Source organism: Acomys minous, assembly GCF_964271855.1.
Source record: "Acomys minous genome assembly, chromosome: 14".
In the NCBI taxonomy this organism is placed as follows: Eukaryota; Metazoa; Chordata; class Mammalia; order Rodentia; family Muridae; genus Acomys; species Acomys minous.
In genome coordinates, this window is record NC_140496.1 from 99,958,550 (window position 1) to 99,981,420 (window position 22,871).

The window sequence follows — 22,871 nt, forward strand, 5'->3', positions numbered from 1 at the left end:
CATTACTGAAAACTGGAGAGGGGGGCAGATGGAGGACTCCCGCATCCCAGTTTTAAAACTTCAGAAGTAAAGAGACAGTGTAGGACTGCGTAAGGATAGGCTACAGATGAGCGATTGACTGGAAAGCCTAGAAACAAAGCCATGTGCCCGCAATTAGCTTATTTTCAACAAGGATACCAAGGCTGTGAAATAGGGGAAAGATAAAATGGTACCCATAAGAGGAAGAGTGAAACTTGCTTCTCCCCTTCATGTCACAGACAGAACTTAACATGAACTCTAATGTAAGGACTGTAAAACATAAAACTCTTAGAAGAGGGAGCTAGGGGCCAGTTAGTTCACAGTGCTTTCCTAGCATGCACGAAGAGCTGGCATAGAGTCACAAGGCTGCACTAACTGGGCATGGTGGTACCTTCCTATAATCCTAGCATTTGGGGGGTCGCAGCAGAGGAATCGGAAGTCCAAGCTTATGGTGAATGTCATAGTAAGTTCAAGGCCAGTATAGCTTACATGAGAGCATGTATCCAAAAAAAAAAAATCATGTCTCTTAGAAGAAAGCCTATCAGTAAATCTTCATGACTTTGCATTTGTCATTAAATTCTTATGACACCAAAACCACAAGCAACAACAACAACAACAACAAAAACAAGTTTGACTTATTGAAACTGAGAGTGGGGTAGTGGAGGAACATGCCTTTAATCAGTACTTGGGAGTCAGAGGCAAGCAAATCTCTGAGTTTGAGGCCAGATTGCTCTATAGAGTGAGTTCCAACACAACCAAGGCTACACAGAGAAACCCTGTCTTGAAAAAAAAAACATTGAAAAAAAAAACCTGAAAGTGTTTGTACTTTGAAGGAGACAGATAAAAAAGTAAAGAGACAATTTACTAAATGAAAGTATTTACAAACTGTATCTAGAATGCATAAAGAATTCTTGTGACTTGATCATAAAAAAGACAGTTTGAAAATAGGCAAAAGATTGAAGAAATAATTCTCCAAAGAATATATGCAAATAAATAGCCAATAGCCATATGAACAAATGTTTGGCATCAATAGTTACTAAGGATGTGCCAACTGACATCACAGAGAGGGCTGGAGAGATGGCTTAGCAGCTGAGAGCACTTGTTTTTGCAGAGGACGCAGGTTCAATTCCCAGCATCTATTTGGTGGCTCAAAACCATCCTTAACTCCAGTTCCCGGGAATCCAGTGCTTTCTTCTGACCTCCTCTGGCACCAGGTACACACGTGGTGCACAGACACACGTCAGCAAGGCATTCACACACGTAAAATAAACAAATCTTTTTTTTTTTTTTAAATCAAATTACCCCGAGATACTACTTTGCATTCACTAGATGTTGGTTGGAGTCAAAAAGTCAGCCAGGGGACTGAGAAGACAGTTGGATGGGTAATGCTGCCTGCCGCACAGGTACGAGGACCAGAGTATTGAAGAAATGGCTCAGTGAGTAACGCTGCCTGCCGCACGGGCAGGAGGACCTGAGGCGGAATCCCAAAGACTCGCATGAAGCGCTGTGCAGAGCCACACTCACACCCGAAACCGTAAAGCTCTGAGATCCGGCAGAGGAAGGTCACCGGGGCTTGCTGGCAACCACTCTAGTTCTAGGCTCAGTGTGAGAGAGAAAGAAAGAAAGAAAAAAAAAAGTAAAGGGAGAGAGGGAGGGGGAGGGAGGGAGGAAGGAAGAAAGTAACCAGCACTCCCTTTTCATTTTCTAAAACTCAAGTGCATGTAATTACCGCAGATGCCAAGTTCCTGAGACAACATGGGAGCCCAGCTACTTGGAACTGGTTCCTTCCCTGTCAGGGTCTCAGATGTAGCCTCACAGGTGGGTGACTGCTGGGCCCCTCCCACTGGGGTGAACAGTGAGTGATCTGAAACGGCAAACGGACATGAGAGCGAAATTGGCTCAGAGTGGTAAAATTGACAGAACTGTGACAGAGCAACTAGGTCAGGCGAGTTCCGGAATGCAACAGCCTTTCAGTGTCTGCCTAGGCCAAAGAGACAGGCGCCACGTTGCGCTCTCTAGTGGCACTTTTCTGGTATGGCATGTCTTGTCCATCCTACTCTCCAACCCTCCTCAAATCCAGCTGAGTTCAGCTTTGGACCACAGCCCACCATAAGCAACAGCCGGTGCCTTCTTGATCAAAAGAAAGCAAAAAACTGTAAATGTGCTATGGAGACACATGTGCTCAGTGGATAAACGCTTGCTGAACAAGAATGAGGACCAGGGTGTAGGCCCTCGGCAAGTAAATGCTGAGTGGGTGTGGCCACCCACCTGAAACTCCCATGGGCCTCAGATGGTAGTCACAGAGCTAATGGGCTTGGATCTGAGGCTGTCACCAGCCCCCATCCGCCCGCCAATTCTGTTTGGCAGCACAGCCCTTACCTTCAGCATTGTCCTCTGTCCAGCATTGAAAACAAGTGCTCTAATAGAGTTGAATATCTCAAATGATGGCACAGCAAGGCACTTTCAGATTGTTTGCTACACTTCTCATCTCTGCTTTTTCCTGTCTCACCTTCCCGCCCCGCCCCCACCCCCATAAGTGACCCTTGATTTCTCCTAAAAACAAAAGAAATCTGAATAACCATGTTTGCAAAAGACAGGGGGAAAAAAGTGGAGTCGTGGCGCCCTCTGGTGGTGGTGGTGGCGTGCTTGTTTTCTTGGTGTGGAGAGATGGGGGAAAGCCTGGTGCTGCCATCCTCTGGGAGGGCCAACCCAACACGGGGAGTAACCTGCAAGAAGTCTGCCATGCGGTGAAGCTGACTTTGCCATTCTTTCATTCTGCTTTGCTGTGAGACCCACAAACTTGACCCCAATAGAACCAGGGAAAGACAGGAAGATGCCGGGATGTGCCAAGGCATAGGGCTTTCCCGAGGCAAAGCAGTGATGCCACCAAAGCCACTTGTGATCTTGGTAACAGTTCTAATTGTCAGCTTATCACAATTAGAATCATCTGAGAAGAGTCTTACAACTTGAGAAACCAAGGCACGCGCTGGCAAAGACTTGTAAGGTAGATATATAGTGCTAGTGCTGGCCTCCTGGGGTTGGGATGGGAATTAAATTGGGGGGAGGAAGCGGGGGGGGGGGGGCAGTCCTCACAGAGTGCCTGAACTGGTGGTGCTCAAGAAACAGGTACAACACACAAGAGGCTGAAGATGAAGAACTGGAGGAGGAAGAGGAAGCAGATGGAAGAGATGGGACCACGGCTTCTCATGAACAGAAACTCTAGTTTGTGTTTATAACCATGGCCTGTGGCTATAGAAGGAGAGAGAAAGGGAGAGAGGGAGAGACAGAGACAGTGAGAGAGTGACAGAGACAGAGAGAGACAGAGACAGAGAGAATCAGAGAAAGAAAGAGAGAGACAGAGAGACAGACAGACACACACACACACACACAGAGAGAGAGAGAGAGAGAGAGAGAGAGAGAGAGAGAGAGAGAGAGCAGTCAAGCCACAAGCCAGAGCTGGGCCAGACTATAAACACCAGGCCCACTGTCCTCCGTGACCCACTTCCTCCAGGCAGGCCCTGCTTCTCAGGGCTTTCACTACATCCTCAGGCATCTTCATCAGCTGAGTCCAACCACACAAGCCTATGGAGGACAGTTCACAATCAAAGCACAGCACCACGCCGTGAGCTGACACAGCATCCCACACCGCCTTCTGAATCACAGCCCCCAGCCCTTTCCTAGCCCTCCCGTCTTCAGAGAATGAGCTAGTGGGGAAATACAGCCTCCCTGCTGAGGGGGACTGGAGGTTGGGAGCAAGGACTAGCAGTATTATCATCCAACAAGAAAAATGAAAACAGATTTCTCCTTGCCTGAAGTACCCTTGTCTGCAAGCCAACCTTGCCCTTTTCAATCCTTCCCTCTGATCTGTCGAAATGGCAGATGGGACAGCCACCTGTTCAGAGCCCATGCCGCTGAGAATGCCACACATGCTGGTGGCTGTAGAGTCAATACAGACGTTAAATCACGAGGCTTGTCTGGTTGGACTCGAATACATGTCGTACCGTCTACTGTCATTGCAAGAACGGTTCTCTGACATCGACACAGTTGGAAGTGGGGAGTGGGCTGTGGAGGGTGAGAGCGAAGAGGGTGGGCAGGGGAACCAGCCTACACCTGGGGCTTGGGTGAGACCAGGTAGAAGAGTGGCATGGTCATCGGAACCTTGAGGGAATTCCATCTGGAAGGGCTGTGGTTACCGCTGTTTATCAGAAAGCCAGTGTGCCCGGCAACGATGATGGGCATGAGACGGGGTGTGATCAGAGCATCTATGCTGTGTAGTGCCGCACATCCTGAAAGCCAACAAAGAAGAAAACCAACTGAAATGCTGTGAGAGAGGGTCCTTTGCTAAAATGCTGCTTCCGTCCTAGCTAGACACACTGCATTTATGATTCTCTTCAGAACTGCAAGACTCAACATACTCAGTAAAAGAATGTCAGGCTTCCTTTTAAATTCTTTTTTTTTTTTAATTTCAAGACTCTTTGCAGAAATGTTGCACAATAGAACAAACCATGCTCTTATGTCCCTTTCCAGTTCCACTAAGGTTGACATCTTACCAAGAATGGGAAACAGGAGGGATGAATAAAAACAAAGATGATTATGTGCAATGCAACCATACACAGTCATCACATATGGGACACCAGGAGTCAGCGTCCATGGTCTAGCTAAACTGACCGCCCTCTTCCTTCTTCTGGTTTCTGATGTGTAATGGCCAAGTTGTGAAACCCTGAGAGACCACCAGGAACCAGACTAATGCAAATCAAACAGGGTCTCGTTTATTAGTCAAGCTCAGAGCCTGGACCATCAGCCCCCTCGTGAGGAAGGAGGATGGTGGCCCCTAGTGCTAGGGAAACAAGGGTTTTAAAGGAAAAAACTGCAGATGGGGATTTCCAAGCCTTGCTGTTACATGATAGGTCAGAGGGGTACAGAAATGTTGCCCTTTAAGCTCATTGGCTCTCCCTAGAAACTCCATGGGCAGGGGGGCGCAGGGGGTTCAAGTTCTCAGGCCCTGAACACAAAATAGCACTGGTTTGGTCTCTACAGAGGTTTCCTCAATGAATTGGAAATCACCATTATACCATAAGGTTGTAGTATAAGTCAGAGTGGGTGTTAATGGTGCCTTGTTGTCTGGAAACCTTGATACAGAACTTGGGATATCTGAGCATAATAGTATCTATCTTTAACCTCAAAACTTGGGAGGTTGTAGCAAGAGGATTGTAAGTCCAAGGCCAGGCCTGGGCTACCTAGTGAGGAAGGATTGCTTAATGGGTACAGTATTTGCCACACAAGCGTAAGGAACTAAGTTCAAATCCACAGCACCCATAGATTTGGGTTTGAGCTGGAGAGAGAGAGAGAGCTCATTAGTTAAGAATGTTTGTTGCGAGTCCTCGTTCTCATCTGGCAAGATGGTGGGTGAAGAAGCCAAGAGTCCTGACACAAAGGAAAATAAACCTGTAGCCAAGAAGGCTGGTGGTGATGCGGCTACCCCTGATGCCCTGGCCACTGGGTCCAGCCAAAAAGGGTGAACCTATGGTTAAAAGGCCCAAGAAGGGGAAGGCCCATTGCAGCTGAAGTCTTCCTTGCCCTAGTTAGAGAAATGGACAGGTACTCCCGATTTGCAGTATATTCCAGAAAGGCCATGTACAAAAGGAAATACTCAGCCTCAAAGTCCAAAGTTGAAAAAGAAGAAAAAGGAGAAGGACCTTGCTACTGTCACAGAAATAGTCAATGGTGACAAAGAATGGTGATACCCTGGTGGTGACGCTCCTAAAGATGCCCGGGTAGTATCCTACTGAAGACGTGCCTTGGAAGCTGCTGAGTCATGGCAAAAAGCCCTGCAGTCAGCACATGAGAAAGCTTCGTGCCAGCGTCACTCCAGGGACCATTCTGATGATCCTCACTGGGCGCCACAGGGGCAGGAGAGTGGTTTTCCTGAAGCAGATGAGAAGCAGTTTGCTACTGTGACTGGACCTCTTGCCCTCAACAGACTTCCTCTGCACAGAACACACCAGAAGTTTGTCGTCGCCGCATCTACAAAAGTTGATGTTAGCAAGGTTAAAATCCCCAAACACCTGACTAACGCTTACTTCAAGAAGAAGCAGCTGGCCGAGCCCAGGCACCAGGAGAGCGAGATATTTGACACCTACGAAAAATACAGAAATATGAGATTACAGAGCAGTGCAAGGCTGCTCAGAAAACTGAGGACTTGCTGATTTGCCAAAGATCAAAGCTGTTCCTCAGATGCAGGGCTAAATGCGATCTCAGTTCTCCCGGACAAGCAGGATGGATCCTTACAAACTGGTGTTCTGAGTTGAGAATAACCTAATTAAACAGCTTTGTATGAGAAAAAAGAAAAAGAGGAATGTGTGCTGCTTTTGCCCTGTTTTACTCACAGCCACATGCACCTACTGGCATATATACATATGGGTAAAAATCTTTTTAAAAGCTGAGGTGGAGAGTGACTGATAATCCATGTGGCCCAGTGACCTCCACAAGCACATGCATACAGTGCACATACTCACTAGTTGAGAGTCTGCCCAGCTGAGGCCTAAGCTTTGAAATATTAAGGTCTTGGCATCTATTTTTATGGCTGAAGGGCTACCAGGATCTCATAACACTATCCATGGTCATTACAACAAAATTCATTACAATCTAAGGCAATTAGAATCCAAGCTCACAGCCTGAGAAGGCCCAGGTAAAAGGTAGGAAAAAGTCAGGCTAACCAGACAAGAGGTAGAGAGGAATGTTAATCCAGAACATGGCTGTTCTGGCAAGAGATCACATCCAAAGACCTTCTACGTCTATGCAATCCCTCTAGAATAATAACATGCCTTTAATCCTGAAGACATAGGCAAACATATCTGAGTTTAAGACCAGCCTGATATAGAGCAAGTGTCAGGTAAAGAAAAGCTGAGGTCCAGGAGTGGTGGTGCATGCCTTTAATCCCAAATGAAGGTAAAGTTGGTTTGTAGAAGGAAGCACCCACATTGGAATGTGATGTCTAATTGTGTGGCAGAAAAGGTGACAACTCAGAAAAGATTTGACGGAGTAGGATATGTCCAACTCGCACAAAAAGAGAGAGGAAAAGGAAGCTACTTAAGAGTCAGTTTTACAGAGAGAAGAGGCAGTTTTACCAGGACAGTAATAGAGAGATGGGTTGCAGAGAGAGAGAACTCAGGTAAAGATGGAACAAACCAGAAAACGAGAAGAAGCCAGAAGATTAGAGTAGATTACTGGTTTAGTTTTAGGTCAAACAGAGCAATTCTGGGCCAAGAGAGAAACCAGATTAAATTAGCCTGCTGGGAAAAGAGTTTGAGCCAGAACAGCTGAGTTGAACCAGCCAGCCCAGAGCTCAGAAAGAACAAGTAAGGGTGAGCTTATTAAGCAGTAAGTCTCGGAGGCCAAAAACATTCAACCCTAGGTTAAATTGTCCGGAGGCTAGAAGCTTCCAGAACTAGACCTAGATTAGTAGAAGGAGGCAGTAAGCCTCCCAGACAACATTTGAGCTAGGAGAATGAAAGTAACTTTTACAAAGAGAAGAAGAAGAAGAAGAAGAAGAAGAAGAAGAAGAAGAAGAAGAAGAAGAAGAAGAAGAAGAAGAAGAAGAAGGACAGCAGCAGCAGCAGCAGCAACCCAAAGCAGCCTCGGGCATGCTAGAGAGAGCGAGGCCTAAAGCTGCAGGTGAAATGGCAAACACTGGCAGAAGGCACTTGGATCCTGTATAGTTTCATTTAGCTGTTGTTGTTGTTGCTGTCATGGATCTAGTTACAATATATTTAACAATGATCACAGATTCTGTGCCCTCACTAAATAAGTTCAAAATAAAGCAGGCTTAGGTAAGGAGAGAACTGAGAGATCAAATGCTGAATAACAATAAAAACAGAGGAAGGAAAAGAGCTCCTCCTGATAGAAGAAAGGGACTCAGAGCTCTCTGGCTGAGAGATACTTTTCAGCTCTTTTTGCTAAAGGCCCAGCAACACCTAAATTCCAAGGAATAATAGACAAGGCTTCGCTACTACAGCATGAGATAATACATCTGACCCAAAACTTAAAATTTTTCTTGTTTTGGGCTGGAGAGATGGCTCAGAGCTTAAGAGCACTGGCTGCTCTTCCAGAGGCCCTGAGTTCAATTCCCAGCAACCACATGGTGGCTCCCAACCATCTATTGTGAGATCTGGTGCCTCCATCTGGCCTGCAGGCACACACGCAGACAGAATACTGTATAAATAATAAATAAAATCTTTCTTTTTAATTCTTGTCTCTTGCCGGGTGTGGTGGTGCCTGCCTTTAATCCCAGCACTCAGGAGGCAGAGACAGGTGGATCCCGGTGAGTTCAAGGCCAACCTAGTCTACTGGGAAATAAAAAGAATATTTTTATTGTTTTGCATTACTAAAACTAGAGATTTTTAAAGTTCTTAATTAAATTCAGAATGTCACTACAGTTCAAAATCGTTGTTTTCTAAAATTATAGCGTTACAGTAATTTGGAGTTGACGTGAAATATTTGAGTAAGGCAGTGATGGCACATGCTTTAATCCCTGCACACAAGAGACAGAAACAGGCAAATCTCTGTGAATTCTAGACCAACTTGGTCTACACAAGGAAGTCAGGGTGGGGCCCCTGATGATAAGATTAAACTGCTTACAAACACCAGTCTAAAATTTAAAATGACACATTTTTTCCTTAAAGGTTCTATGTAGGTTTTTGCTTAGTAATAAATAATAATGTCCTTACTGATCTAAAAGGTAAATACACTTCTATCTTAAATTTATATAAAGAGAAAGGGATGACACACTGCTCTGAGCAGCCAGCCTGTCTCCTTAGGATGTAGGGCTCCCACAGAGAAGTAGTGCCAGAACACATTTTGACCTAGGAAAGATATATTCTGTTAGTCAATGTAAGGACCCATAGTTAGGCTGAGAGACAAACATGTAAGCTGCATGGTTCCCGAAGCAAAGAGTTATTGAAAGCTAACATAAGGTGGGGTGTCACACTGCTCAGAGCACCCAGCCAGTCTCCTTAGGATGTGGAGCTGCCATGGGAGAACTGATGGCAGCTCAGCCTAACTCGAAATTCAGAACACAGACCCAAACCTCTAAACAGGTACAAAATACTTAAAAATGTGCTTGAGCACTAATACAAAAGGGAGTTTAGATAAAGTTGAATACAAGAAGGATGTTAAATTAAAAGAGAAAAATAGAAGGATAAATATATCCAATTAAAAAAACTTTTTAAAAGATTTATTTATTTATTTATTTATTTATTATGTATACAGTGCTCTGCCTGCATGTACACTTTCAGGCCAGAAGAGGGCATCAGATCTCATTATAGATGGTTGTGAACCACCACGTTGTTGCTGAGAACTGAACTCAGGACCTCTGGAAGAGCAGTTAGTGCTCATAACCTCTGATCCATCTCTCCAGCCCCTAAAAAAATAATTTAATACATGCCTTTGATCCCAATAATTTGAAGACAAAGACAAAGATGGATAGGTTCCTTGTGACTCCAAGTCCAGCCTGATCCACAGAAAAAATTCAAGACAGCCTGGGATGCATAGAGTAACCCTGTCTCAAGGATAGAGGAATGCAATATTGGACATTATAGCATGGAAAGTGTCCCAGATATAACTTAGAATCCTACAGGTCAAACAATTATAGATAGATACTGATTATGCACTATGTAAAGGCTACAAGTAGATAGATAGTCTATCTATTGGGAACACATACACACGCATGCGTGCACACACACAACACACACACACACACACACATACAATTGGAGAGGAGATTTTACATTTGTTCAACAAGAAAAGAAAAGCTATGTTTTCCATCCAAATGATTGGAAATCACATTTTATAGAGGGAGACTTGAAAATCTTGGATGCAGACAGGAAGAAAGAAATCAAGAGGAAAAATAGGACATGTAATGTACATGTTGGTCACTCTATATGGAACAAGTCTGAAACTGACTGTGACATGTAAATGTCTCCAGCCAGAACTTTAGCTATACATGGCCAATAAATTCTTGGCTACAAGCATCCTCAGGACTCATCATGAAATCCTTTCAGAAGACATAGATAAAAAATTATATGTTGCAAGTTTGTTATATGGTCCAAACTAACTTACAGGGAAAGACATATGCTGCGGTTTGGTTATATAGTCCAAACAAACTTACAGAGTAGTGTGTGTGTGTGTGTGTGTGTGTGTGTGTGTGTGTGTGAGAGAGAGAGAGAGTTAATATGTTTACAGAATAAAAGGATGGAACACCAATGCAGTTAGAGCGACCTAAAGCGTTCCAGCATCCTGTACAATCCAGCATCAGATGGCTGATTTATCAAAACTTGCTTCCAGTGTAACTTCAAAGCTGCTAGCTCAAATCATCCAGAATCACAGACTATTACAAACAGGACTTCTCTTAAGCCTGCATTTTCACAACCTTTAGAGACTGGACAACAAATGCTACTGCAAGCTGACTTAGTCGTTTTTCCCAATTTTATTTGGGCCCCCAAAAAGGAATCCTAGACTCCCAATGAGCAGAATTCCATAAGAAGAATGATGTCCCAGTCCCTTAAGTTGGGGTGGGTAGGTTTCGGTTATTCTGTTGGGCTATGGATATTTGATGTGATTTAGGGGAGATTAGCTTAGATTTCTATCTTTCCTTTCCTTTTCTCTATCTTGTTGAAGGAAAATAAAAAAGGGGGGATATAGGAATATTGTGTAAGATAATAGGAGGAAAAGGAAGATTATTGAATCTGCTCCTTCACTTTGTTACTCTCAAATATTTTGATATATTGGTATATAATTTTATATATTTATGCAGAAATAAGGTTATTTTTGATACATTAGTATAGATTATTGTTGTTCAGCATCCAGTGGGTGGGTGGCCAGGGTCCCATGTCCTGTTGGCTGGTCTAAGCACTGCTTGCCTCCAGATAAGAACAGACAGACCCTGGGATCAAAGGTCCCAAGGGCCTATTTCTCACTCAGGGGCTGCTAGAGTACTTTAGGGTGAGGTCTGTTGCCTGGGCATCTGACATCCTCCCGTCCCTGGAACCCCACCAGTGTTGTGTTGTGGGGGGGGGGGGTGAGCAATCTATGAGAAGGGCCTGGTTTGGGTGGATGCTGTTGCCACTGTCACCAGTGTGATGACCCGGGCAAGGGCTGGCAGTGCCACATAGCCCAAAGCAGGCTTTGGACTCATGTGCAGAGTAGCCAGGGCCCACATTGAGGCCAGGGAGGGTACAGGCAGGTTGGACTTTTGTTCTGTGTCCCTACCACTGCTGCCAGGTGGGAAACAGCAGAAAGGGGCAAAGGGTTGAATGGAGCCCAAGCCATGCAGAAGTGAGGGTCTGCCCTGACTTGGGCAGATCAGTGGCCGCCTGGTGAGCAGCAGGTAACAGAGGTTTGCTCAGAGCTCTGAAACAGAGAGAGGCAGAGGGAGAGACCAGTTCTGTCCAGGCGGACAAATTGGTGGCTAATAACGGGGATGGCTGGGAGCATCGAAACTGAGAAATAATAATCAGATCATGCTGACCTTTGCTTGGATATTGATTGATTTTTGTTGTATGCTTTATTTTAGGTTATATAGAACTGTTTGTATTTCTTTGTTACATTGTTTTCTTGCTCTGCTCATTTTTTAAAGGCTCTATTGATTGTAAAAGATGAAAAATCATGATGTAAATTATAATGAAAAAAATTGAACTTCACTTTAACTGGGGTTGGCCCAAGGAGCAAGCAAGACAAGGAAAAGCAGAAGAAAAATAAAGTTCTCCTGCGATAGAAGACCTTTCATTTTTGCACCACTACTTTTGTCTGGGTCTCAATATTTCTTTTTTCCTCTGTCCCTCAATATCTCTCAACAACTAGTTCCTCTAGCTAGTTATTCACCAACAGTTGGTTTCCCTTAACCAGCTGTTCACCGCCTGCTCAATTCTCCCTACTGTGGGACACCAAGACTTCCTCTTCCCTCCTCTTAACTGTTTTCCGAAGCTGGACTGCAGGACCAGGTTCCCAGTCTGGGGGGTGTGGATGCAGTAGAGCCGACTGCCAAGCTTTGCAAGGACAAGGTAGGCAAGTTCTTTATAATTCCCACTTCACAAAGAAGTCTGTCAAATGTTCTAGGCCAGAAGGCTGAAGATGATGCTCCAATGCTATAGAAAAAAATTGAGGGGCTGGCTGTCCAGGCAGCAAAATATCTCTGTTATTTCTATACTTTTGGAAGCTGCTTACCTGCATGTCATACATATTTAGGTAATAATTATTCCTTCTTAAGTCTCTGATGGGGTTGAAAACTAGATATTTATAGTTTCATAGTTAAATTGCTTAAGATGATAGAACTTGGTAGATAGTAAAATACTTTATACAAATGTAGGTCTTAATAATTTTCAATTGTTATTTTGCATACAGTTTGTTATTGTAAGAAAAGGAGCCCTTTATTAGACTAAAAGAGGGAAATGGAGGAAAGGTTATTGTGCAGTTTAAATTCATATTTCCTGTCTAAATGTTGTATAAACTCTGCTTCCCAATTGTCTCCTTGTTACATCAATAAAGCAGTTTATAGCCAATAAACAAGCAAGGGAGAGAATAGGGCTGGACTTCCTGTTAGCCAAGTGGAGAAGCATTAGGAAAGGAAGCAGAAGAGAGAGCCAGTGATAGAGGTCCAAGGAAGATCAGGAGGAAGGAGCTGGGGCCAAGGAAAGCTACAAAGTGCATCACTGGGATGTTTGCTGGAAGTGAGACAGATAGCATAGAGGATTAAGAATAGACTTCAACCACTCAAGATATGTGAAGCTTATTTTTTTTTAAATATGAAGGAGCCTTGATTATTTTTGTGATAGCTAGAATAAGAAATGAGTTAAGAGAAACAGCACTGTTTTATAAAAATAACTTCAACATAGACCAAGCACAAAAAATGATATCCGGAGAAGTCAGACTTCAACCTTATCCAGCAGAGTCACACAGATTATTGTATATTGGAACAAATTTTAAGTTATTTTTGGTACACATATGTATAAATGTTTCTACTCTTATACAAGGTATTGAACCTTTGCAACTCATTTATAAATGCAAGTTTTACTTCCAGTCCTTTTAAAAACTGCCATTGTAAATGTTTAGAATAGGTAAATATTGCAAGTTAATAGTCATTCAAATTCATTGTCATTTCAGATACTAGATTAGATTATCACAAACTAGATTAAACAGATACTAAACAGCTAAGACAAGCATGCTTACTTAGATGGATGGTCTTCAAAAACCTCAGAGACCAACAGAACATAGCATTTAAAGATGTTTTCATTAGTTTATGGCTTTGTTGACTTGAAACATGTCAACTTCTGGCAGCACCCCTTTTGACTTGAAAGAAGATGATAAACATCAAAGAATCTACATTAGCAGATGGCTTCAAATGTGGCAAGGTAGCCACTGGGAAAAAGAGAAATGCCCTGTTCCCTCTGCAGACAGAATGCTGTCCAAAATGGACAAAACTTGAATGCAGGCAAGGCTGACTAAGGGCCTGGAAGTATGTGTACCTAGCCACGTGGCTGGCTGAGATTAGGCGGTCAGAGTAACTTAGATGAGCTAGTTGAGAGTCTGCCCAGCTAAGGCCTAAGCTTTGAAATATTAAAAGGTCTCGGCGTCTTTATTTTTATGGTTGAAGGGCCCCCAGGATCTCATAACAATACCTGTTGTCATTACAGCGCATTCCAGTTCACTAGGGAATGGCAGCACTTTGAAGCTAGCTGGCTTTCCAGCATGACTGAAATACAGATACGGTTCTCCTGAGTGAGGCTGCTTACCTTGGGGTAAATTACCTAGACACCCTCGAGAGGACATCTCAACCACAAACTAATGACTTTAGCACTCAAGCATCAACCCCTGCAACATTTCCTTAGAATCACACATAGTGTTGTACACCCTTTGTCCTAACACATAAGAATCATCTCTTCAGATTGGCAAATGTTTGGGCTCTGCCTGCTTCTCATTCTTTGACAGCTCTGAAGACTTTGAGATGTGCCTAAGTGATGATATTTCCCTTGTATCCCGAGTTCACCCCAAATTTACTGAGAAATACACCCAAGTTGTACTTAGTGCTGAAGAGCATGGGGGAGCCCTTTCTTGTAGCTATAAACAATTGGAACTTCAGATTTAGAAATGACTGTGGAAGGCAGAGCTGAGCCAGGCCACAGTCCCCATGGGGTCAGAGGCTGCCTGGAGAAGCTGAGTAAACCTGGGCTCACTAGAGGACAAGCATTTCTCCCAAGGGAGAGAGCAAGGCATTGGACTAAACTGCCAGCTTTCCTTCCAAACCTCAGGAGCACAGAAGCCACTCTGCTGTGAAGCAGACCTAGCCAAGGGACCTTTCTTTTCTCAGAGCCTTTTCAGGATGGTGATTGTCACCGTTCTTCACAAAAGACATCGGGTCACTCTGCATCCTGCTGTGCTCAGAAAGAGTAAGTCAAACCCTCTCTTCAGAGGTGTCTGGCATTCAGTCCTCCCAAGGACTGTAGTCACTCCTTCCATTCACCTAATGCCTAACACCTCCTCACACCAGCTGTCATCTGAGGGCACAGAAGGGTCAGTGCCTTGAGTCTAACATTTCCTTTTAAACAGTTTAAAGGATACAACCTGTCCTCTTTTGCCCTTACACAGACATTGATTGTTGGTGGCATCCAACTTCAATATTATTAAGTGTCACATAGACCAACAACGATAAGAGGTAAAACTAATCTCTCTGTCTCTCTGTCTCTGTCTCTCTCTCCCTCTCCCTCTCTGTCTCTCTGTCTCTGTCTCTGTCTCTGTCTCTCTCTCTCTCTCTCTCTCTCTCTCTCTCTCTCTCTCTCTCTCTCTCTCTCTCTCTCTCTGTGTGTGTGTGTGTGTGTGTGTGTGTGTGTGTGTGTAAAGGCTGTTCCATTTGAATGAGTCATGCTTTAATACATAGTTTAGCATTAAACTTTGATCAATTACATAAATAACAAGGGCTTGACTCTGCACTTGTGTGTTTGTCCTTGTCCTGTGAGAATTTCCTTCCTGTATTACACATTCCCAGGGAAGACTGCCAGCACCTCCCTTTGACCCCAGGCCATCTTTGACCACTGTGTGTGTGTGTGTGTGTGTGTGTGTGTGTGTGTGTGTGTGTGTGTGTGTATGTGTGTGTGTGTGTGAGATGTCAGCATCCTGGACCAGCAAATAAAAGTCACCTTTCCTGTTTCTGTTTCCTAGCAACTTAAATGGATTCCAGCTCTCCCCTAGGTTGCACAGTCTTTGCTGCATTATCCAAAGATGCTTAAAATACAGTGGAAATTTCTAGGGTAACCAGTGCAGAAAGGATTGAGCTGGGGATGGGGGGACCTTCTTGATTCTTCAGAGATCTATCTGCTCCTCTGAGGATGCAGTTTGGATAGGTGCTTAGAAGAACCTGTAGACTAGTCTGTGCTCTCCTCATCCTTGCAACAGCATTGCATATTTTCTCCTGTGAAGTGCACACCATCCATATTCTAATTATTTGCTTCTCTTTCTCCTTCCTTGGCCTGTGAATCCCTCCCAGGCAACCACTCCGTTCTGTCCTTTGGATTTGTTTCACCTGGTCCTTAGCTGCTGCAGAGTTCGGTTCATAGTTGAGGTGAACAGGCAGGAGGCAGCCCCAGAATCCTGGAATGCAGCTTTGAATGCTATCCCCTCTCTAGAAAGCTGCTCCCACACACTTCCGGCTGCCTGCGCGCTCTCTCTCTCTCTCTCTCTCTCTCTCTCTCTCTCTCTCTCTCTTTCTCTCATTCTCACTTAGTATCATCCACACTGAGTGACACTTCCAAGCATCCTTTCTAAGGTGTGGCCACATACAGTTGCTCTGTTTCTCTTTCTCAGTCTTCTTGGTCTGATACTATTTTAGGTGTTTATTGCCTGGATCCCTCCACTATAACATAAATCCTGTGAGAACCTTATACTCAGGATCTCAAGTAGGTCCTTGCAAACGGAAGCACCTGACAAGCATCAGCTGAATGGGTAAATAGAGAAAGAGGGAGGGAAGACAGTCTCAGCTCTTCTTTTTACACTAAAGAGATCTGGTACTACATCATAACAGGGGAATCTCCCCACTGGCTCATACTTTCAATGCTTGGTCCTGAGATAGGAGCACTAGTTTTCATGTGGTAGTACTTTAGGAGGTGAGCCCCAACTGGGAAAAAGACACCACTGGGGGCATAGCTCGTGAAGTTACAACTGGTCCCTGGTCCCTATCAGTTTCTTCCTGCTTCTTCTCTGCCACTAAGTGAAGAACTTCTGCACCACGTGATCCCTCTACCACGATATTCTGCCAAGCACATGGGGCCAACCATCAAGATCTGAACCCTCCAAAACAATGAGCCAAAATAAATCATCGTTACTTTAATCTTTGTTACTTTAAGTTATTACAGTAAGGTAGACTGTGGGACCAAGAATGCATCTTGGCTGCGAGAATATGTGCACAAAGTGAGAAATGGATTGTGCCTCTCCTCTTTCAATACTCAAAGACCGTAAGGAATGTGGTGACCTGGGAGGGAAAACCTTCCTAAAGATGGTTCCAGGCATGTGACCTGTGTTAAGTAGAGGACAGACCATTTCTGATGGAACAAGGAGAAGCGCATTTTCCACAAAAGCCCACAGGTGTGCATCAGGGATGGGCTTTTCTTTAGACACTTGTGAACAGTGCCAAAAGGCACTCCAGAAAGAACTGGTCACATTATTTGGGTATGATAGCATAGAACTCAGAGAAGGGACATTTGGATGGGGACCACTCAAGAAGACAATGGCCATCCTCGTTTTAGCCGACAGCTAGTTCAGGCTCTCATATTTGAGAAGCTTGTTGTCATTTAGTGTCAGATGTCCAGAGGCTGGCCATCCATTCCCTGTCGCTAACCCACTGTCACCTAGCACCAATGTTCTATAATAAACAAGGCCACACTCTGGAATGTTTGCAGGGTCACTAAAGTCACCACACACGTGATATCACAGGCCAGTGACAGAGAACTGTTGAATGCCTCGACAGGCCTAGGGAAGGCAAAAGGCTGCCGGAATCCGTGGGCAGCCTCTGCCTTCCTGTCTTATCAGCTTCACATGCAGACATAACAACCTCTGAAATGCACCCGAGTCCATTAGCTTTAACAAAATAAGATCAAGTCTATTCTTAAAGCATTCAAAACACACCTCATGCGGGTCATGGCTCACACAGGCCTCTCTCCCTGGCTCAGTGACTGAGTCGGAACTCAATAGGTTTCCTGACATTTTAGCCCAGTCTGTATTATATGACCAAACTAGATAAACTCACACTCTGGGTTTTGTAAACTGTTACTGATTTAATAATCTTTATTTTTGTTGTTGTTGTCCCTTTTCTGTACATTGGTTTGTTTGTTTTTTCTCTGATTTAATAATTTTTAACTCAACTTTTCCTCTACTGAGGAGCTCATCTGATGGACAGGCAGGGAGATAGCATGACTGGGACTTAAAGCAATATAGTTTTACAGGCAAGGGCTCTTCTGCACATTAACATTGGAAATTGTAACTGTGGAGAGACAATGTGTCATTTCTGAAGAAGAGGTTTTCTTTGGAGAAATACTCTTGCCATGGGGAACACATAGCACATCATAGGTTTGTGGCTGCCACCATCGTGGGCTGTTGAGAGAGTTGGGACTGTTCTGTCTGACCCCATCTTGCCCAGGAATAGTTCTGTGAAAACCAGGTAACAGAATCTTCCATCCTGCCACTCTTGGGTGAGCAGAACTGTTGGAGAAGGAGTGAGGGAAGAGGGCTTTCTACATAGTGTGGGAAGGACCAAGGATGAGCAGAAAGAGTAAGCCCAGGTGGATGTCTTTAGGTGGACTGAACCTTCACTGTGTCTGCAGCCCAAAAGCAATGTTTACCATAGGCTGTCTTTGTTGGTATGCCTCCAGCACTTGTCATCTCTTTTAGAGTATTTCAGAGTCCTCAAAACAATGGATGAGTCATCTCTAGTTTATGGACGAGGAGGAAGATCCATAGGGTGAAGTGAAGTGTGAGAGCTGGGGAAGGTGGGAACACAGAGTCAGGTCTTTCGAATGTTGTCCTGGTCCACAGGAAGGATTGAGACTGTGAAAACACAGCTTCTGGTTCACATGGTGTCTTAGTTACTTTTTTTTGTATTGCTATAATAAGACACTATGACCAAGACAGCTTATAAAAGAAAGAGGTTTTTTTTAGAGGCTTACAGTTTCAGAGGGTGATGGATAACCATCATCACAGAGAGCATGGGACCAGACAGACAGCACTGCAGCAGTAAAGAACACACACAAGACAGAGAGATCTGACTGGGAATGGTCTGGGCTTTTGAAACCTCAAAGCCAAGCCCCAGTGACACACCTCCTCCAACCAGGCCATGCCTCCTCCAACCAGGCCACGCCTCCTCCAACAAGGCCACGCCTCCTCCAACAGCTGGGGACCAAGTGTTCAAGCATAGGTGCCTATGGAGGCCGTTCCCACCCACACCACCTTATGTGATTTCTCTAGAACTAGAGGACAGGTGCGGGTTTTCACATGTCAAAGGAAATGGGAAGAGTAGTGGAATCTGGCTTAGTTCCATGCAATTAGGCACAAGCTAAGACTGTCCTACTGATGAGCTGACCAAGGGACCCTGATCTTGTGATACGAATACGAACGGGTAACTCTACGGCATCTTCTATACCACCGCTGTTCCACAGAAGTCTAATGTGAAATATGTAATTTCACTTTAGTAGTCACACTTAAAATAGTAAATGAACCAGCTGAAGTTGATTTCAGCCATTTATTTAACATTACATACCTAAAACATAACAAGTTTATGTGCTTGTTGTAAAAATTAACAGTGAGGGGGTTTGCTCTGTTTCTTTGCAGTGCTGTGTAGGGCTAACTCCAACGTCCACCTGATGTTTGGAACACAACTCGGTTCTGAGTAACTGCATGCCAAACATTAGCTAGCCAGCCATGGTTAGTGGTTGGTTACCATAGTGGTCAAGGAGCTCTGTTCTACCTCTCAAGACTTCCTCGTGCAGGCTGGGGAGACGGCTCCGTGGGTGATGTGCTTGTCTGGCTAGCACGAGAACATGAGTTCTGTCCCAGAACCCATGTCAAAAGGCAGGGGGATTTTTGGGACTTCCTGGCCAACCAGGTGAGTCTAACAGACGAGCTCAAAGCCAATGAAAGACGCTTGTCTCAGGACAAAGTGGATGATTACTGAGTAGCAACACCCAAGATTGTCTTCTGGCATCCACACGGTCACACACACAGTGAAAGAGGGGACCATCCCGCCCCTGAGGCCAAAGTGACAGTGGCAAGGCCAGCATTGCTACTGAGACAGCAGCATGGGGAACAGACCAGTCGAAAAATCACTCTCACACAAGATGGCCCTGATGTCACTTAGTCTGGTGACAGCTTCCCATCACCAAACCTAGGGTGCGGAGTGCCAGCTATCATAACTTTATACTGAAATGCAAATGTAAATTGTAGGTGTGAGTAGCATGGGAAATAAGACTCCATCTTCCTGTCACACAGAATGGCATCAGAGAACGCTCCGTTTGTTGCTCTGAGAACAGTAAACAATGAGATACAGTTGTCACTAGCACTGCTCAGAAGGTCCCCTAGAAAGATCACTCTAAGGAGTAAGAGCATGACTTACAGTGATGTCAAGCCTGTGAACCAGCTCTGTGGAGGTGCACAGCAAGGCTGAGAGACAATTTCACATCAGTGAGCACTGAAATATCCATAGAAGAAGCCTAACCTACAATGTCTGCACAGATGACTACAATCTCCTGTAGTGCATTTGCCTAATGAAATGCTGAAATCTCCTTTCTTCCTATTTGTTCTCTCCATCCAATTCTCTTCTGCAAAATGGAGTAGTCCTCTGAGATATTTCCAGGTGCACTTTTCCCCTCAAACTTTTATTTTACCAAGTAAAAGTTAATATATTTCAATATCTACGAGCCAGACAAGTGAAAAAAATACCGTAAGATAAGGCTAACACTATCCTCCCCGCAAGGCTGCGGCTAACCACACCCCTCCCCTGCCATGTACCTGCCTTACTTTATGCAAACAATGACTTTAAAATGCCAGCAGTAACCTTTCATTTTCGCTCCCACCATGCATGCCACTGACATTATTTCTCTAAGGCTACAGATGACCAACTGCTTTGAAAAGAGAGGTTTTTGTCTCTTCCTACTGGAGTTTTCACACATTTTCTTTGCTCATTCCACTTGACTAAGTACCTACCTAAAAGGTATTTAAAGTTAGAAACCAAGCCCTGTGACTAACATCTTAAAAGACTCCCAAAATAAAACTAAGCCCCCTGCCCTTGTGGTATTTACCCTCTACCATGGACCACACTGGTAGCAGTAAGTAGGCGGTAGAGCGTTTTGCAAGGTGGAGACCAAACTGCCTTTTTCAGGACTGAAAGGAAGCTCTTGAGCACTGGGGACAGGAGAGTGTGAGCGAGAAGCTGGAAGACGGCAACATGAGCGGTCCATCGTGTCTCCCCCCCCCCCCCCTCTCTCTCTCTCTCTCTCTCTCTCTCGCTCTCTCGCTCTCTCTGTCTCTCTCTCTCTGTCTCTGTCTCTGTCTCTCTCGCTCTCACACACACACACACACACACACACACACACGATCTTGAAATTAAATTTTTAAGAATTATTTTTATTTCTGTGTATGTGTGCGAGTGAGTGTGTGTGTGTGTGTGTGTGTGTGTGTGTGTGTGTGCTCGCGCATGCGCGCATGTGCCTACTTATCTGTATGAGCCCCCCACGCATGCAGCACTAGCTGTGGCCAGAAGAGGGTGGCAAACCCAGGACCTGAAATTAGAGGTGACTGGTGACCTACCTAAGTTGAGAACTAGGAACTGCACAGGGTCCTCTACACAACAGCAACTGCTCTTAACCACTGAGCTTCCTCTCCAGTACCTAGCAATGTGCTTTCTAAAGATAATGCATACACTGAAAGACACCGGCCCATCTATTGGTACACTCCTACTTAGAAAGAGCACATGCAATCATTTGCCTTTATGAAACAAAAGCAAAATACTAGCCCCATCAAAAGCCTTTTAGTCCCGGCACGTGGATGGCAGAGGCAGGAAGATCTCTGTAAATTCAAGGTCAACCTGGTCTACAGAACTAGTGCCAGGACAGCCAAAACTACACAAAGAAACCTGCCTCAAACAAATAAAAGAGCAAGTTGATAGACTTCCTATAGGAGTTGTATGGGCTTACATCAACAGCAGATCTATGAGGCTGTCTGTGGTTGACTGAGTGTAATTAATATTGACAGCGACCCAGGGTGACTTGGAACTTCTAGAGTTAGTACCCAGCAGGTTTTGTTGTTGTTGTTTGTTTGTTTGTTTGTTTTTGTGCTGTTAACTACATACTTTTAATGAAAAATTCAATAGCAGACCAAATATCTGAACAGCTGCAATCAGCTAACACATCAAATGGCCTATTCAACATCTTTTTTTAAAAAGCAGATACACAAAGCATGAAAATGCTGATTGAGACTGTATGTGTAATAATAGAAATGTATATGTAAAAAAATAAATGAATAATTTATCATTAAAAAAAAAAGAAAAATAAAAAAATTCCACCCACATTCTTTCTTTTACTCAAGGGAACTATTCTAATTCCACAAAGCCACTGCAAAAAAGAGAACTGAAGCCAAATTCTGTAACACCGAAGGCTATGACGAATCTAAACTGTAGCATTGTAAGTACTATATCTTATTTTAATGAGAAAAAAAAGTCCAAATTGATATTTAGTCACCTGACAGTTGTGCCAAGACACACAGCTATACAACAAAGACTGGTAGATTGCCAAGTACCCAGCAGTTTAAGTCGTGTGAAGTGAGCTCGCTGCCCATTGAGTTGAGGAGCTACAAATGTACCCTCACACTCATCAGCTTGACATGGGCAAAAGCAAACAGGGCACCCAACCAGTCCATCAGAAACACAACGGTGGGTTTTGCTTCTGCTCTGTGGGCCATCCAGTGGTGTGAGCACCAGCCAGAGGGAATTGGCACAGACAGAGAAGGTAGGCTGGGGGTGTGGCTTGCTGGAGGCAGCATAGTAGAGAGGGAAAACTGCAGAAGAGAGGAAACAAGGTCATCGTCAAAATGGGACTGAGACACACAAGATCTGAAAGATGTGTTAATACCGATAGTAAGTCTCAAAAGTGAGACTGTAGCAATGCCTGGCATATGCCTGCAGGATTTGTGCAGGAAACTAGCTACCGAGTGTCTTTTACATCTATTGGCCCATGAGACGAGGTTGCCCTGTTTCTTTCTGTTCAAATGCTACTGTTTCCCAGTGTTTTATGTTTACTCCTTGCTTATCTGAGCGGCGTTTGCTGCGTGGATGAGGAACCTGGGCACGGAGCAGTTATGCGACTTGCCTGAGCTTGATACAGTAAGTGGTAAAGGAATGACTCACGACAAGGAAAGCAAAGCTGAAAACCAGAAAATGAGGTTTGAGTCAGAAACCACAGAGAGTGAGACCAGGGTGGAGGCTGCGGCGAGGGATGACTCCATACAAGTGTGTTAGAACTAAGACCAGAGGACATTCAGGTGCTGGCTTCTCTGCAGTTCTTCCTGGTGTGTCACAGAAGTCATACCGGCAGCCAAGAGGAGCCTGTGGGGGAAAGCACGCTGCCATAAAAGGGATCAAGCATGCCTTTCTAAGGTGAGCCTCGGGCACAGCCCTGTAGCCTGGCTGCCCAAGAAGTGAAACAGAAGGATCAATTTGAGTTCAAGGCCAACCTGGATTACCCTAACCCAAGATACCCACGCCCAATATAAATAAATATAGATTTTAAAGGAGAATGCCTTTCTGTGTAGCTCCTCGGCGCTTATCA

General features: G+C 44.5%; 1 pseudogene across 1 annotated transcript; it reads left to right on the top strand.

Moving 5' to 3' along the window:
- The first annotated feature begins 5,031 nt into the window (after positions 1–5,031).
- LOC311582382 (large ribosomal subunit protein eL6-like) lies at positions 5,032–6,264 on the top strand (annotated as a pseudogene). The gene has a single exon. The product of its transcript is annotated as a large ribosomal subunit protein eL6-like (transcript).
- Positions 6,265–22,871: the final 16,607 nt, after the last annotated feature.